Source organism: Piliocolobus tephrosceles, chromosome 5 (assembly GCF_002776525.5).
Source record: "Piliocolobus tephrosceles isolate RC106 chromosome 5, ASM277652v3, whole genome shotgun sequence".
NCBI lineage: Eukaryota > Metazoa > Chordata > Mammalia > Primates > Cercopithecidae > Piliocolobus > Piliocolobus tephrosceles.
The window spans coordinates 83,682,360-83,697,325 of record NC_045438.1 but is presented as its reverse complement, the minus strand read 5'-3'; the positions used below and the strand labels follow the sequence as shown (position 1 = coordinate 83,697,325).

The 14,966-nt window shown below is 36.9% G+C and overlaps 1 protein-coding gene across 2 annotated transcripts in view; it reads right to left on the bottom strand.

The window, feature by feature from the left end:
• Positions 1–14,966, bottom strand: part of RNGTT (RNA guanylyltransferase and 5'-phosphatase) — a 347,371-nt gene that overhangs the window by 41,150 nt on the left and 291,255 nt on the right. The window contains exon 15 of one of the 2 annotated variants that reach the window (XR_002730197.1): positions 4,365–4,650. The exons of the other annotated variant lie outside the window; for it this stretch is intronic. The gene's annotated coding sequence lies outside the window, so the exon portion shown is untranslated. The remainder of the gene's footprint in view (positions 1–4,364; positions 4,651–14,966) is intronic. 2 annotated transcript variants of the gene reach the window in all.

The following is a 14,966-nucleotide window of genomic DNA, read 5'->3' as shown; positions in this document are numbered from 1 at the left end:
AGTAGGGTGGGGGGAAGGGAAGGAAAAATATGCCCTGAACAAACTTGAACCAATCAGTCTGTTCTATTTTTCCTGAATCAAATTCTCTTATGAAAAGTATGTCTAATAGACTTAGGCTTGATTTTAAACTCTTAAGACACAAAACAACGATGGAAATAACTGAAATAACAACTACAGAAAAGAAGAATCTTCCATGGCTTGAACTGTCAGATTCAAAGATATAATCAGCCACATTAAGAAAGGATCTCTATGTTTGCATTCACTTCCTGTCACAAATAATAGCTCAACTTGAGCAGCAACAGAACATCAGAAACACCAAATAGAAACACTAACTTCAACTATTTTTATATTAGTTCCGTTTCTTTCTCTTAGAAACCAATACTTCAAATATTGTGAAGAAGATATAAAAATATTTTACTACCTCACAGGTAGTAAGACTGTAAGACTTAGGAATCCAGGACCCTTTTGTTATCATCCATGGCAATGACCATTTATTATTAGTTGCTTTTTTAAGCTGGGGCCTAAAGAAGCCATCTGAATTACTGGTACATATTACCAAGAAAATATCAGTACCCCTAGTATTAATTTAGAAATTGTTATGGTAGTCTGTATTGTTGTCAACATACATAATATTTTTAAAAAAATCTAACACCAATTTACTTCTTCATATCCTATTATCTCCCTATACAAACCTTTGCACCTACCCAACTATGCCTCTTATACCCCAGGTGAACAAAACTCCACTTTGCTTTCTCTATTTTCCTAAATTACCTGTCCATCCTTCTATCTCCACAGAGGCAGAGAAAGATAAAAACACACATGCATGCATTCACTCACAACCTACCATCCTCCTAATTGGTAGTACAAAACAGTTCTTGCTTCCTTTGTGAATTCTACCTCAACCGCCCCAGTTCCAGTCCACAGGTTTTCCTCAGCTTTTGACATTTATACCAATTCTAGGCATCTGACACATCACATCCAACTTTGTGTTGTTAATTACCTTTTTACAGAGAGATTTCTTTGTAAATCAGGCTATACGTTCAAGGCAGATAAAATGTTACTAATCTTTATATGCCCAGTCTCCACCAAAGTGTCTTGTACATATGCAGTAAGTCCTGATTTACCATCAATAGGTTCTTGGAAACTGCGACTTTAAGCAAAGCAATGTACAGTAGGTCCTTAAATAACATCATTTTGTTATAATGTTGGCAAGGAAAAAACTTGGTTTTGTTATTATGTCATTTCTCTTAAAGTCAGTTTCCAAGAACCTATCATTGATGTTAAGTGAGGACTTACTGTTTATTTAATGTTTGTATGTTTGTTTTTGACTAGTAGGTAAATTTTGAGACATGTAATGGACAAGAGAATAGTATGGATAGTCACAGAAACAGGGACTGTAAACACATGTCATGCATTAGACATAAGTGGGTGTATGATGGGAGGGGAAAACATGATGGAAGGAATTTACGTTTGCTACAGTGGCAACAGTTCATTTTAATGTAAAAGTGGCCAAAATCAAATTAATGCAGCATAAAAAGGTTCTAAAAGCCATAAATAGGAGAATGAATTTGTGCTAGAGTATCAAGATACCCAAAATAAAGACTATCAAGGAATGGAAGGTTTTGAGGAGGAAAGTGATGTGGACCTAGCCCAGGGCATTCAGAAGAGGGGGATGTTAACTGTCATGGCCAACAGTGCTGACTGAAGGAGAGACCAGGCCTCAAGGAGAGTGGACCAAGTAAGGGTATTCCTAGGACTCTAACACGAATGAATAGAATTCAAAAGAACAGAACTGTCTTTACCTTTTTCCTCCCAAACTATAATTTTTCATGATTTTACTGATTTATTAAATCATTTAAACCAGTAAAAGCACCTGAAAGTCACTGTCAGACTTTGCTTAAGATTTTACTTATTATGGATAAGAATGACTCCTAAAAGGGTCTGGGAGACTGCATAGAATAGCATGGAAGAGTTCATCACTAATGGTAACTTTTCCTCACTAATACAATTTCCACTTTTTCCTTGTGTGGCTATTCCTCTCTGGATATCTCCATTTAGTGACATCTAATTACCTAAATTACGTGCACGTTACTTTACTTCATTCATTCTTTTGCTAAACTATAACCAACCTGGGAACCTTTTCTTGATTATTCTCACAGTCACTGCCTTTTACATCATCCAATTAACCATGTGCTATGCAACCAACCTACTCATTCTGAAACTTAAAAAACATCTGTTCCTTCTCCCTGCAATTCTGCTATAATTCTTTTTGCAGCTGAAATCAGCCTTGAGTCATCAAAATGCCTCCAAGAAAGACTGATCTTGAAAAACATTAGAATGTTTTAATTCCAGCAATGTTCACACAAGGCATACTCAGCTTTGGGCAAAAAAATGAGAAACCGTTTTCACTGAATCTAGTGTGATGGCAAAACCTACTTGAAAAAAAATCTTGCAAATGAGATATTATCTTTATCTTTCTGAGCTAATCAGAGCACTCAAAATGCATAGGTGATTTGTTAATGTAAGTGATCTCCTACCAGCTAGTTCTTAAAGAAATAAAATAGACTTCTAGAGACTATTACAAATTAATAACTACATAATACTGTTACCCAAATCTTGTGGACATGAAGAAGTAATCAACTAAAAGTAAAAGAAAAACAACAAGTAGGGTTGACCCTTCTAAAAAATGACAGGTAGGAGAAATACATGACATAGTAAACTTCCAAACAGGATGCACTGGAAACAGAAAATACTTCATAACGGTATCAGAAAACACTATAATAAGAAGCGCTTTAACATCTCAGAGATTCACAAGTATTCCCAATGCAAGAATTCTCAGCTTTTGCTATTAACAACGAAGGAAGGTGAACACTCAACATGACTAAATGAGTAGCAGAAGTGAGATTATAACTTTGAGCTCTCTTTATATTCCTATCTCTTTTTTATGTTAAAAAAAAAAACAAAACAAAAAAAAACACAATGATTCTCGATTTTGGTCTTTGTCGTTAAAACCATATCCCTTTGGTCAAGTCACTTAGTCCAGTCAGTGGACTATATTATATAAATTACAGGGATAATTTTGGCATACAAGCAGAAAACTCAGAAAGGGTTCAAGAACTATAATAATATACTGTATATGACAATAATGCAATAGAAACAGTAACTAATTACTTCAAAATAGTATACAGAAACATAACTCTGCATACGAGGCAATATAACGTAACTATATTGTCATCTTCCCCATCTGTAAAACTGGAATGTTTAAAGTACCTACACTTTAACAGGTTTTTTGAGAATTAATTAGAATAGTGCCTGGTGGGCATATAGTGCTCAACAAATGTTGGCTATTTTTCTATTTGATAAAAGCACTAACTTTAAAAGTCAAAAACATAATTATTCATGTTTTTGGTTTTAAACAAATAAATTACCCTGTTTTTCTTTTTCATATTAAAGTTATAAAATACTGACAAAGAAACAAGGATGGATTTCCAAAAATATATCAATATGGTTGTAATATTTCACAATAAGATGTAAAAAATACTATATATAAAGAATACATTAAATTTAAATATCCTTTTATATTATTCGTTTCCCTATGTCTTAGCCTTCTCGCCCCTCCAAATTTTTATTTTAAACAAAATTTCCACTAGATAATTGCTTTTACTGGCTAACAACACTTAGAGAGCAAATCTGATGTCAAATACTACAATCTATTGAGAAGAAATTATGACCTAAAATGTATTTTATGTCTGTGCACATAGGCTGTGGATAGATTAATTTTTAAGAGTATGTACGTAAATATTTATATATACATGTAAATAAAATGTGTGTTCATTGTTAATATTTTTCAAGTTACCAAACTTAAATCTCAGCAAAAAACTTTTAACTTATAATTTTTCACTATTATTAACTGAGTCAACTAATCAGAAGCAACATATTATTTTAGCAGATGAATGATCACTTGTGAAGCTATTTCCTGAGTATTGGAAATGCTCTGGTCTTGTGACACTGTAAAAAGAATTTAAATATACAGTTAAATATTTAACATATTTTAGTAAAACTGTCAATATCCAAATGGTAACTTAATGCTGACTTCTATTTTCAATGTTACAAATTTACACGTTTCTCCTATAGTTTGTAAATCTTCTGAACTGCAAACTTGTCATTTTATTTATAGGCAATTAATTCTGTAGATAATAAAACTTGAGGACATGGAGAAGACAAATACTTAGTTCACAACTTAGAAAAAAACTATTTTAAGAGATTATTAGATTTACTTGAATGCATGTCTTTATTCCTGTTTCAGAAAATTAAAGATCCCTCCAATCCACACACCACAACATTAATGACAGGATGTTACTTACAGCAGCAATCTCAAACTTCTGAAGGTGCTCACGTACCAAGTTAATACTTCCTATTAAAAATTTGGGGAACGTGTGGATTTCTATGATCTAGACTTGGAGTTTGTTAGTGCTCTTTGGGGTGGAGGCGGAGAGAGAATCATCAGGAAGATGGGTCTTGTTTTGCTTGGGGTTGTTCACAATGTGCATGTTGTCAGAAGAGGCAACCAAAACAAGCACAAGTCTGGAGTTTTCCTAAATGCATGAATTACAGCCACGCACCACTTGAAATGGGTCTTTACTGTTGTGCCTGCATTTAGGGTAAAGATGGAGGGAGAGTTATTTTGTTTTTTGAGACTTTATTAGGCAAGAGGACAAGAGAACATTCTTTTATAATGAATTAGTATTTGCTGAAGGAACGATTTGTCTCCTTTCTGTGAGAAGTAAAATGCCTAACTTCTAGACATTTAATATGAATCCAGATCAGAAACTGTGGCATTATTTATCAGACATGACTTCAGCAATAGCCATTTTTACATAATCTTTTATATTTATATGGTTATTAGCGTCTCTGAAATTCAAGCAAGAGAACTACTTATTTTTAGAAGCAAAATACTGGTTAAAGAAAACAGGATAAGAAGTACCATGTTAGTTCCTTTCACCAAAACAGGAGGTCCACTGACTGTACTGTAAATACCTAAGTAAGTAAAGTATTGCATTTTCTTTTTTTGGAAAACTTTTCAAAGATACAAAGAAAATTGTTTGTTCTTTGTTCAACCCATGTTTAACAAGAACTCACCTTGATGTAGTACAATGTTTAAAAAAATACTAGAATATGCCAAAATATTTCCAACAGTTTTCTACAAAATGTCTAGCTCAAAAGTCATAGAAATTTCTGGCTAAGAAAAATGCTAAATTTCTTAATTGAAAAACAATTTGAGGACTATATTGAAAGCGTTCTCAGAATAATGTATTCACAAAATCTACATTCCAAATAAAGTTGCTGATGTTAATAATAATTTACAACCACAATTTTAAATTAGAAAATAAAATTAATTTGTAATGACACAAGGATATACTAAGCCCAAGACGTAATAGAGATTAGAAATTAAAATTTTTAATCCAGTAAATATGTATGTAATTAGAACCAGAGCTTTTAAATAGCTTGATGAACTTCATGGTATATACTTAATGTTAAAAACAATAGAAAACAAAAAACAAAGCCCACTTGACTTTGCAGTCATTCTTCAATTATAACGTTAAGAAATATTTATTAGTGCTTTCATACACCAGCAACTAGGCTAAATCCTGAGGATTCAGAAGTGGACAAGAAACAGCTCAGCCTCATAGGGCTTAGAGTCTTTTGATAAGTTGTCTAAGGACATGAAGATAATACTGAGATTGAAACGTGTATATTTTAGGACTTATGTGGCACTCTGTTTTGTCAATAATGCTACCAAAAGCACCTGGGTAGGAGAACAACCATTATGAGTACCTTTTAGAACTTTTGTCTACAACTACTGTATGACTTGTTAGTAATCACTGCATGATTTTTAACATCCAGAAAGTTACAGTGTAGGCTAGCTCGACACCCAGCAGGGATCCCAAAACGCTCTGTCAGCAACTATGGAGAATAAGAAGTGGTCAGCAACTTAATAGCTATTGCATGGAAGTAGGGAGAATTTTAGTATCCAAAAGGTTTTCCTTTAACCTTCTTTTACTTTTTGAATCTATTTTCAACAAAGGGATAAACACTTCATCCTTTATTACTGTAATATGAGACACTGAAAATTTTCCTCATCATTAAGAGTATTACAGAAAATTTAGCCATTATTCAACGACTATATCACATAGATCTAGACCTGATTTCATTTCTTTCTCTCAAGTTCTCACCCACCTCCTTTTCTAATGCTTTCATCTATGGAAGATCTTACCTTTATTTCTTTCTCTATCCTCAAAACACATGAAATCACTTGGGAGACAGAATAGATGTGCAAGACTCCCCTCTGTTCTTGAGAATGAGTACTTTTGAAACAGAAAATAGCTTTACTTGGCTCCATAAAACATTTTAATTCATTTCTCATTCATCTTTTCCTTCCTCCCTCTTCCCAGCAACTATGAGATCTCATCTTTTTCTTTCCCTCCAAAGCCATTCTGAGGGTAATCATGAGTTCAGGGACAGGTAAGCCTCCTCTCTATCATCTGTATCACAAAATGTGGCACTCTCCTGCCAGAAGTGTATGGCAGCATTAGCTGGACAAGTCCTACCCTGAAGCAGTGTTTGCCAAACTGTGAGTCGTGACCCATTTTCCAATACAGAAATTAATTTAGTGGGTTGAGACCAGCATCTAAAAATTAAATCAAAAGAAAAAGAAAGAAAACAAAATGACATCACACATATTTTGAAACCAGTTCACATTACATGTATGTAAATACATGTATGTGTGCATATACCAGAACCTGAGGAAATATATTTTGTGCAGCCCTACAGGTTATGAACAAAAGTTTGGAAGTCGTCGAACTAGAACATTCAGTTATTCTTCAGATATTTTGGAGGTTTAAAATATGAATGTTAGTTTCTTTTAGTAAAAATGGTGCTGATCTAATAAGCCAGATATTTTCTAAAAGACCATCAGTCAGTAAACAAACCAAATTATTACTATCAGGTTTCCTAGCATATTTCAGTCTTTTATAATAGAAAGATTCCAAATAAATACTTTACTTTTAAATTTAATTTATGTTAAATATTAAAATTTACTTGTTAATAATCTCAAAAATATTTTTAACATAACAAATAACAATCTGAGCTTGAAGTACCTTAAAGGAAAAACATGCTACTTTAAAAAATACAGAAATGAAGTCCAAGTGGATGGTTTGACAGATTTTCAATGTTGACTTCAAAAATGAAGAGATAGGTATTTCTTTGCATCTATTACATATGCACATGAATACAAACACTCTTACATTTCCTTGGCTGTAGAGATTTTTTAAAATTCAAGCTCGGAAAGCTTACAGTATCTGACTGTGACTAATGGCACCCAGTTACTCAGCAGGGACAGAACCAGACTGAGGCAGGGAATAATGTTGCTGTACTGACTGTAAAATAACTGCCTCAAAAAAATAATCCCAAATAATGGTTATAGTCCTTACTTTCCATATATGGTTGCTGCAAAAAAAATTCCGAATTAAAATATAGAAGACTTTTCAAGCCTTTCTGCAGTGTCCAAGTGGAAACTTGGGGCTGACTCAGCCTTACAGCTACTCACAATTCTTGGATTGTCAGAACTGGAAAAGACAACTAATACCAAGGAATGGCCCTGTGGCCTTGTGTCTCTCCATAACAACCCTTTGGTTGATTAAATGTGATGTTGAGAGGCTTCAATCCTTCTTGGTTTTATGAATTCTGGCTGGTAAGTGAAGCTTTCACAATGAGAAACCTACAAGTATTAACATTAAGATTTTTACTAGACTTTAAAATGCTCTAGAAAAAAACACAGAGTAACTGGTGTAAAATGTAAACTATTAAACTAGAACATATCTACAAAAATAAGATACGAAAAATAGAGTATATACATATATACATTATTAAGATAAAGGTATTATGTTATATAGAAATACCCAGTCCCCAACCCTCACATAAAGGACTTCTGAAAAACTTCCCTTTTTAATTTCAAAGACTGCATATAAAGGTATAATGAACTACATCACTTACTTAATAAAATCCTAAGTGGTATACATCCCAGTACATTTAGAAATTTAATCTCAATAAAGTCAACTGAGTTACAGTCTTGGATGAGGATGAAATCTGCTTCATTTATAGTATCAAACTATAGTTGTGGATATGTTAAGCATTTCCTTTCTTACTCCATGTTACCACTCATTATAAAATGATTGGTGTTTTATTTAGCTTATTATATTTTAGGATAACGCAAGAGGATAATCAAGCATGTTTAAAATCAAGTTCAAATAAAAAATTTTCTTGAAAACTTAATTTTTTATGAATCCAGTATCTCTTTGGTCAATAGAAAACTTGAGAGAACGTTTTATTCACTTTTTATGGCTCACAATTTGGGGTCCCTGAATGCTCTCCAGTGGGGTTCATGAAACCTCTGAAATTATAAGCAAAAGTATGTGTATGTATGTAAACTTTTCTAGGGAGAGGGTTCATGGTTTTCACAGGATTCTGAAAGGGGTCAGTGATCTGGAAGTAGAGTCTCTACATTGGGTGAAAGTTGAGGACTGAGCTTCTTTGAAAAAGAACCTTCCCCATGACTTACTGAAGATGTTAAGAGATTGGAAAAAAAAAAAAAAAGGAAAGTAAGTTAAGGAAGGCTGGGCACAGTGACTCACATCCATAATCCCAACACTTTTGGGAGGCTGAGGCAGGAGAATTGCTTGAGCCCTGGAGTTCCAGACCAGCCTGGGCAATAATGTGAGACCTCATCTCTATAAAAAATTTAAAAATTAGCTGAACATGCTGGTACACGCCTGTAGTCCCAGCTACTCGGGAGGCTGAGCTGCGGAAAATGGTGGATAGGAGACAGGACTAATGTGCATCTCCCACTTGGATGAAGTGAACAGTGTGTGAAGACTCACACTGTTAACTTTTACTCCAAGAATCACCACAGAAACATACCAGGAAAACCAAAAAAAGTCACAGATTGTTTGAAAAAAGTGGCTTGCTGCTGCAAACTCCATGAGACAGCCAAAAATCTGTGAGTTCCCGAACTGTGACAGGGGAAAAGTGCTTCTGAACACATATCCTCACTGGAAAACCTGAAAATCCAGATCATGGGAGAAGGATTTAACCTCACTTAGAGCTGAAATGGATTTAGAGAGCTGAAGAAAATACAAAAGTAGAAGAAGCAGTGGGAAGAGCCCTGTAGGCACTCCTGATCCCCAGCTTGAGCTCAGGGAAGCCATTCTCGGCCTTATCTGAGAGAGGTCCTTGCAGAAGGCAGCCAGCAGAATTGGGAAGGAGCCATAGGGTGAAATAAGCTCCTAGATGAACTCTGTAATAATTTCAAATGAGCACAAGTTTTCCTAAACAGAATTGGGGGGTGGGGGGGCAAATGGAAAGTGCAGATATGAGCACAGAGACTGCAGCTGATGGTGCAGGCAGGTGGGGAGGGGCAAGGCCTGAGAGCCCTGCTTGCTGTGGAGAGACTTGTAGCTTGGGTCAAGATCTCAGTCCTGCTTCCAGCTCCATGAATATAAACTTGGTGCTGTCGGTGGGGCACAGTGGGAGGAAGACTGGCATTGCTGGCTGCATGGGAACTGGGTAAAGCATGTCACTGCCAGCTTTCCCCAGTTGCCTGGTGACCTGTATGATGCAGCAGAGGCAGCCATAATCCCCCTTGGAACATAAATCCATTGGCCTGAGAACCACCCCGCTATGCCCCACAGTGTCTGCATTAAGCCCTGTTCAAGGATAGTCTGAGCTCAGATCTGCCCAACCCTGCCCCACCTGATGGTTTTTCTCTACCTACCCTGGTAGGCGAAGACAAAAGACATAAACTCTTGGGACCTCTATGGCCCCACGATCACCTGAGAAACCCAAGTATTTATCCTGGCCAATGTAGGGCAACATTACATCCCCCTTCTACTACCACAGCTGATATTATCTTGAAAGCACCACCTCCTGTCTGGAGGCCAGTCAACTCAAGCCATTACAGCAACTCGTAACAGAAAAATCCTGTACCCAAGGAAGGAGAAAACGACAGCTCATTCCACCACCTGCAACACTTTGGCCAACCAGAAGTCCAGAGTCTGTCCACATGACAACTTCACCACTAGCATAACCATATTCAAGAAAACCAGCACACTAAACAAAACAACCACCAATGATTCCTACAGAGTCCACTTCAGTCCCCTGTCACCACCAAGAAGAAATCTGAACTGACCAGCACCACTGGGACAGGTGCTGGTATCCACAGCTGGAAGATCTAAAGATGACTCACATCACAGGACTCTGTAGGCACTCCCCAGCACTAGCCAGGAGCCGGGTAGCCCCACTGGGTGGCTAGACCTAGAAGAGCATAGTAATCATTGCAGTCTGGCTCTCAGGAAGCCCAATCCCTAGGGGAAGAGGGTGTGATGGTTAATATTGAGTGTCAACTTGATTGGATTGAAGGATGCAAAGTATTGTTCCTTGGTGTGTCTGCAAGGGTGTTGCCAAAGGACATTAACATTTGAGCCTGTGGACTAGGAAAGGCAGACCCACCCTCAATTCAGGGGGGGCACAATCTAATCAGCTGCCAGCACAGGCAGAATAAAAGCAGGCAAAAGAACACGGAAAGACTAGAAAGGCTAAGTCTTCTGGCCTCCATGTTTCTCCCGTGCTGGATGCTTCCTGCTCTCAAACACCAGACTCCCAGATTCTTCAGCTTTTGGACTCTTGGACTTACACCAGTGATTTGCCAGGGGCTCTCAGGCCTTCGGCCACAGACTGAAGGCTGCACCGTCAGCTTCCCTACTTTTGAGGTTTTGGAACTCGGACTGGCTTCCTAGTTCCTCAGCTTGCAGATGTCCTGTTGTGGGACTTCATTGTGACTGTGTGAATCAATTCTCCTAATAAACTCCCCTTCATCTATACATCTATCCTATTAGTTCTGTCCATGTAGAGAACCCCGACATACAAGGGGAGAGCACCACATCAAGGGTTCACTCTGTGGGATAAAAGAATCTCAACAGCAGCCCTTGAGGTCCAGATCTATCCACTGAAACAGTCTATTCAAATGAGAAGGAACCAAAAAAGTGATTCTGGTATGATGAAACAAGGTTCTTATAACACCCGTAAAAGATCACACAAGCTCCCCAGCAATGGATCCAAGCCAAGAAGAAATCTGAACTGACAGATAAAGAATTTAGAAGGTTGATTATTAAGCTACTCAAGGAGGCACCAGAGAAAGGTAAAAATCAAAGAAATTTTTTTAAAAATACAGGATATGGAAAAAAAGTCTCCAGAGAAATAGATATCATAAAGAAAGGACAATTACAACTTCTGGAAGTAAAAGACACACTTAGAGAAATACAAAATACACAGGAAAGTTTCAACAACAGACTAGAACAAGTAGAAGAAAGAATTTCAGAGTTTGAAGACAGGCTTTTGAATTAATCCAATCAGACCTTTAAAGACAAAGAAAAAAGAATTAAAAAAAAAAAAAGAGTAAAACGCCTCCAAGAAATTTGGGATTATGTTAAAATGACCAAATATGAGAATAACTGGTATTCCTGAGGAAGAAGAGAAATCTAGAAATTTAGAAAATGTATTTGAGGGAATAGTCAATAAAAACTTCCCTGGTCTTGCTAGAGATCAAGGCATCCAAACACAGGAAGCTCAGGAAGTTCATCACAAAAAGATGATTGCCTAGGCACACAGTCATCAGGTTATCTAAAGTCAAGATAAAGGAAATAATCTTAAGAGCTGTGAGACAAAAGCCTCTGGTAATCAATCTATAAAGGAAAACCTATCAGATTAACAGCTCATTTCTCAGCAGAAACCTTACAAACCAGCAGGCCTTAGGGTCCTATCTTTACTCTGCTGAAACAAAATAAGTGTCAGGTAAAAAGTTTGTATCCAGCAAAATGAAGTTTCATAAATGAAGGAGAGAGAGTCATTTTTAGACAAACAAATGCTGAGTTAATTTGCCACTACTAAGCCAGCACTACAAGAAATGCTAAAAAAAGTTCTGAATCTTAAAACCTCAAAATGCACCAAAATAGAACCTCCTTAAGGCATAAATCTCACAGGGCCTATAAAACAACAACACAATGAAAACAAAACAAAACCCCAAGTTATTCAGGCAACAACTAGCATGATGGATAGAACAGTACCTCACATCTCAATACTAACACTGAATGTAAATGGTCAAAATGTTCTACTTAAAAGATACAGAATACCAGAATGGATAAAAATCCACCAACCAAATACGCTATCTGTTGTCTTCAAGAGACTCATCTAACACATAAGGACTCAAATGAACTCCAGGTAAAAAGGTGAAGATATTCCACGCAAATGAACACCAAAAGTGAGCAGGAGTAGCTATTCTTATATATCAGACAAAACAGACTTTAAAGCAACAATGGTAAAAAAAAAAAAAAAAAAAAAAGAAAGAAAAAGAGGGACATTATACAATGATAAAAGGATTAGTCTCCAACAGGAAAATGTCACAATCATAAATACATGCACCTAGCACTGGAGCTCCCAAATTTACAAAACAATTACTACTAGACATAAGAAATGAGATAGATGGCAACACCATAATAGTGGGGGACTTCAATACTCCACTGACAGCACTAGACAGGTCACCAAAGCAGAAAGTCAACAAAGAAACAATGGACTTAAACTATACCCTGGAACAAATGGACTTAACAGATATATACACAACATTCTACCCAACAACTGCAGAATATACATTCTTATCATAGCACATGTTACATTCTCCAAGACAGACCATAAAACAGACAGGTCACAAAACAAGTCTCAATAAATTTAAGATAACTGAAATTATATCAAGTATTTTCTCAGACCACAGTGGAATAAAATTGAAAATTAACTCCAAATACATACTTTACAAATACATGGAAATTAACTTATCTGCTCCTGAATGATCTTTGGGTCAACAATGAAATCAAGATGGAAATTAAAAAGTTCTTTGAACTGAATGATGATAGCGACACAACGTATCAAAACCTCTGGGATACAGCAAACGCAGTACTAAGAGGAAAGTTCAAAGCATTAAATGCCTACATCAAAAAGTCTGAAAGAGCACAAACAGACAATCTAAGCTCACACCTCAAGAAACTAGAGAAACAAGAACAAAACGAACCCAAACCCTGCAGAAAAGAAATAACAAAGATCAGAGCAGAACTAAACGAAATTGAAACAAACAAACAAAAAAAGCAATACAAAAGATAAATAAAACGAAATGCTGGTTCCTTGAAAAGGTTAAAAAAAATTGATAGATCATTAGTGGGATTAATCAAGAAAAGAAGAGAGAAAGAGAGAAGAATCAAATAAGCTCAAGTAGAAATGAAATGGGAGATGATACAACTGATACCACAGAAATTAAAAAAAATCATTCAATGCTACTATGAACACCTTCAGGCACACAAACTGGAAAACCCAGAGGAGAGGGATAAATTCCTGGAACTATACAACCCTCCTAGACTAAACTAGGAAGAAACAGAAACTCTGAAGAGACCAATAACAAGTAGTGAGATTGATACAGTAATAAAAAAAAAATTGCCAACAAAAAAAGTCCAGGACCAGATGGATTCACAGCTAAATTCTATCACACATTCAAAGAAGAGTTGGTACCAATCCTACTGAAACTATTCCAAAAGACAGAGAAAGAGGGAATCCTCCCTAAATCATTCTATGAAGCCATTATTGCCCTAATATTAAAACCAGGAAAGGACATAGCAAAAAAAGAAAACTATAGACCAATATCCCTGATGAACATAGATGTAAAAATCCTCAACAAAATACTAAGTTACTGAATCCAACAGCATATTGAAAAGGTAATACATCACTTCCAAGTGGCTTTCATACCAGAGATGCAGGGTTGGTTTAACACATCCAAGTTAATAAATGTGATACACCACATAAATAGAATTAAAAACAAAAACGCTATCAATAGATGCAAAAAAGCATTTGACAAAATCTAGCATTTCTTGTGATTAGAACCCTAGGCAAAATTGGCATAGAAGAAACACACCTTTAAGGAAGGAGACCACCTCTCCCATTGTCTCCTGTTTCATGAGAAAGCACAAAGTTAAAAAAAAGGTAGCAGAAGTGCGATCAATAGTCAGAGGGCTTGGTGCCAAGAACCGGGCCTGGTAGTTAAACATCAACTCCTGACCTAACCGTTGGTGTTATCCACAAATTCCAGACATTGTATGAGGAAGACTTGTGAAACTTTCTGTTCTGTTCTGCTAGCCCCTATCACTGATGCATGTAGACCTCAGTCACATAGCCCCCACTTGCACAATGTATCATGACCCTTTCACGTGGACCCCCTAGAGTTGTAAGCCATTAAAAGGGACAGGAATCTTTACTTTGGGGAGCTCGGATCTTGAGATGCGAGTCTACCAATGCGCCCAGCTGATTAAAGCCTCTTCCTTCATAAAACCGGTGTCCAAGAGGTTTTGTCTGTGACTGGTCCTGCTACATTTCTTGGTTCCCTGACCTGGAAGCGAGGTGATTCGGGGTTGGTTGAGGCAGCCTCTTACGCGGCTTAGACCTGCCCTGTGGAGCATCCCTGGGGAGGACTCCGGCCAGCTTCAGCGACGCGGATCCTGAGAGTGCTCCTGGGTAGGCAATTGCCTTGGTGGGATGCCTCCCCAGAGCAGTGTGCAGCAGACCGCCGCAGAGGATTAACGCAGTGGTTGAACACCAGGAAGGAATCCGCGCTTGGAGTCTAGACATCTGGAACATGGTAAGACCGGTCTTGGAATTTGCCCACTCCATCTGAGCGGAAGCGTGGCCTGATCACCCACAGCGTGCCTTTCTCGGCACTTTGGTTTTGGTTTTGATTTTGACTAGATTTGAACTGTTTTAGTTTAGATTTCAGTATTGACTTTCGGATTTCAACAGTTTTGGCTATGATTTCGGTTCTGACT